This window comes from Ctenocephalides felis, unplaced genomic scaffold (genome assembly GCF_003426905.1).
Source record: "Ctenocephalides felis isolate EL2017-DRISC unplaced genomic scaffold, ASM342690v1 CF-g0.4_SCAFFOLD_03571, whole genome shotgun sequence".
NCBI classification, from domain to species: Eukaryota; Metazoa; Arthropoda; class Insecta; order Siphonaptera; family Pulicidae; genus Ctenocephalides; species Ctenocephalides felis.
The window spans coordinates 3666396-3670103 of record NW_020539725.1 but is presented as its reverse complement, the minus strand read 5'-3'; the positions used below and the strand labels follow the sequence as shown (position 1 = coordinate 3670103).

The window sequence follows — 3708 nt, the reverse complement described above, 5'->3', positions numbered from 1 at the left end:
CCGTGTCTAGAATAATATACGCCGTATATGTTCGGATGTCGGTTTACGGCCGGGTTCTGGACCTTATTTATAAGTGTTCAACCATACTGTACAGAATATCCGCGGGCATGTGTCATTGACGCAAAGACTCTTATGCGGAAAATAAAATATACAAATGCAATCAACTCAATACTCTCCGAGCGAGAATAAAAGTTAGTTATAACGATGAATTCTTATAATGAATTCGCCCCGACGTTTTCAATCTAACGAAGGGTAAAGAGACTGTTTGAAATTAACTGGGTCTGCGGACCGCAAATTTCATGTACGGACCGCCGTTTCGACGGTTGTTAAAGGTCTAGCCTCTGTGTAAACGCAGAATATATAAAATATCAAGTCGCGATGTAAACTGTTCGTTATGTTCAGGGAATATCGTACGACTCAGATATAAATGTAAGAAAATTCGTTGTTTAGAAATATTCATCGAACTTTTCTATACAAAGTGTGGTCTCTCGGGTGACGCCGAGGGACATTTACGCACTATGCTATTATATTTAGCACCCTGGTTGATCCTGCCAGTAGTATATGCTTGTCTCAAAGATTAAGCCATGCATGTCTCAGTGCAAGCCACATTAAGGTGAAACCGCGAATGGCTCATTACATCAGTTATGGTTCCTTAGATCGTACCCACATTACTTGGATAACTGTGGTAATTCTAGAGCTAATACATGCAAATAGAGTTCCGACCAGAGATGGAAGGAATGCTTTTATTAGATCAAAACCAATCGGTGGCGGGCTTGCCTTGCTCACCGTTTGACTTGGTGACTCTGAATAACTTTGTGCCGATCGCACGGTCTAGTACCGGCGACGCATCTTTCAAATGTCTGCCTTATCAACTGTCGATGGTAGTTTCTGCGACTACCATGGTTGTTACGGGTAACGGGGAATCAGGGTTCGATTCCGGAGAGGGAGCCTGAGAAACGGCTACCACATCCAAGGAAGGCAGCAGGCGCGCAAATTACCCACTCCCGGCACGGGGAGGTAGTGACGAAAAATAACGATACGGGACTCATCCGAGGCCCCGTAATCGGAATGAGTACACTTTAAATCCTTTAACGAGGATCTATTAGAGGGCCAGTCTGGTGCCAGCAGCCGCGGTAATTCCAGCTCTAATAGCGTATATTAAAGTTGTTGCGGTTAAAAAGCTCGTAGTTGAATCTGTGTCCCACACTGTCGGTTCACCGCTCGCGGTGTTCAACTGGCATGTCTGTGGGACGTCCTACCGGTGGGCTTAGCCCGTCAAAAAGCGGCCCAACTCAAAATCCTACCAAGGTGCTCTTCACCGAGTGTCGAGGTGGGCCGGTACGTTTACTTTGAACAAATTAGAGTGCTTAAAGCAGGCTCATTCGCCTGAATATTGTGTGCATGGAATAATGGAATAGGACCTCGGTTCTATTTTGTTGGTTTTCGGAATTCCGAGGTAATGATTAATGGGGACAACTGGGGGCATTCGTATTGCGACGTTAGAGGTGAAATTCTTGGATCGTCGCAAGACGGACAGAAGCGAAAGCATTTGCCAAATGTGTTTTCATCAATCAAGAACGAAAGTTAGAGGTTCGAAGGCGATCAGATACCGCCCTAGTTCTAACCATAAATGATGCCAGCTAGCGATCCGCCGAAGTTCCTCCGATGACTCGGCGGGCAGCTTCCGGGAAACCAAAGCTTTTGGGTTCCGGGGGAAGTATGGTTGCAAAGCTGAAATTTAAAGGAATTGACGGAAGGGCACTACAAGGAGTGGAGCCTGCGGCTTAATTTGACTCAACACGGGAAACCTCACCAGGTCCAGACACCGGAAGGATTGACAGATTGAGAGCTCTTTCTTGATTCGGTGGGTGGTGGTGCATGGCCATTCTTAGTTGGTGGAGTGATTTGTCTGGTTAATTCTGATAACAAACGAGACTCTAGCCTGCTAAATAGACGTACTTTCTGGTATCGCAAAGACCCTCCGCTTCGGCTTCGGTCGTTGTTGGTTGTGGTTCTCACTACCGGCGTACAAATATATCTTCTTAGAGGGACAGGCAGCATTTAGTCGCACGAAATTGAGCAATAACAGGTCTGTGATGCCCTTAGATGTTCTGGGCCGCACGCGCGCTACACTGAAGAGATCAGCAGGTTTTCCTTGGCCGAAAGGTCCGGGTAATCCGTTGAAGCCTCTTCGTGCTAGGGATTGGGGCTTGCAATTCTTCCCCATGAACGAGGAATTCCTAGTAAGCGCGAGTCATAAGCTTGCGTTGATTATGTCCCTGCCCTTTGTACACACCGCCCGTCGCTACTACCGATTGAATTATTTAGTGAGGTCTTCGGACCGGTGCGCGGCATCGTTTCGACGTTGCCGATGTTGCTGGGAAGATAACCGAACTTGATTATTTAGAGGAAGTAAAAGTCGTAACAAGGTTTCCGTAGGTGAACCTGTGGAAGGATCATTAACGTACATTTACTATTAAGTGAATGAAACGTGTGCTATATGTCGCAATATAATGTTGCAGACTAAATGTTGTGCGCTCCCATAGTATAATATACTGTGGGCAAAAGCCTCTGGCAATGATCATTTGTTTCATGAACGTTTGACCGGAGCTAGTCGCAAAATATTGCGCAGTGTGCAAAAGCAGCGTGACGCGGTTTACAACCGCTTAGCGCTCTTATGCATTGTGTGAGAGCTGCCATGTATATCTGCTCGGTATCGCCAGATGCCTGAGCGAATGACGAAGTTCGTTGTGAAAACGGCGTTCTTTTGGAATATTATACTTTAAACGCATAGCTCAATCAATTCTTTGGGCGCTAGATTAAAGTCTAGTGTTTTAAAGTCGATTGTAGTAATCGCTTGCGTTAGTATTCTATATACTCTGCACATTTTATTCAAATTGTGCGAATTTGAACATTCGCTTCATTGCGTTGTTTTAAGAAAATGAAAAATCAGCGAAAGCAGATTCTTCAATCTCACACACAGTGAAATATTCATATTTCAATTTTGAAACGAGATTTTGTATCTCGGACCGAAAAGCGAAAGCTTTACGGGGTACTAATTGTAACCATAATAATCATACTAGTTTCAGAATCGCCCGAGTTATCTTAAACGATTTCGAGGGAATCACGATCGAAACATGTATAAATATATATAAAATTACCCTGAACGGTGGATCACTTGGCTCGTGGGTCGATGAAGAACGCAGCTAATTGCGCGTCGACATGTGAACTGCAGGATACATGAACATTGACATTTCGAACGCACATTGCGGTCCTCGGATACTGTTCCCGGACCACCTCTGGCTGAGAGTCGTATAACATTACCAGACTGCCGCTTGCTTTAAACGGCTTGCCGGCGAATGATGGAGTTTCGCGTATATGCGTGCTCTTAAATAATTCACTCGACGTGTGAGCCAGTCCACTTTGCAATATCGGACATTTTCGTTCGTTGACGTTCTGTGGGATTACGGCGGGTTGTGTGTCCTAGAGATTTTATATTCTTGCGACCCTCCCGATAACCGGAAACCCGAACTCTTCGAAATGCGGTTTCGTTCCGGCAAATTTGGACGATTCAAAGATTTCTCGTCGATTTTGTGTGCGCTTGCTTACTAACGTTTGCAAGCACATCATAATCAAAATACGACCTCATAGCAGATGAGATTACCCGCTGAATTTAAGCATATTACTAAGCGGTGGAAAAGAAACTAA

General features: G+C 45.1%; 2 non-coding genes across 2 annotated transcripts; both read left to right on the top strand.

The window, feature by feature from the left end:
- The first annotated feature begins 535 nt into the window (after nt 1–535).
- On the top strand, nt 536–2462 carry LOC113387139. The gene has a single exon (XR_003368100.1). It is a non-coding gene; the product is annotated as a small subunit ribosomal RNA (ribosomal RNA).
- Nucleotides 2463–3158: 696 nt separating this feature from the next.
- Nucleotides 3159–3313, top strand: LOC113387162. Its single transcript, XR_003368115.1, has one exon. It is a non-coding gene; the product is annotated as a 5.8S ribosomal RNA (ribosomal RNA).
- Nucleotides 3314–3708: the final 395 nt, after the last annotated feature.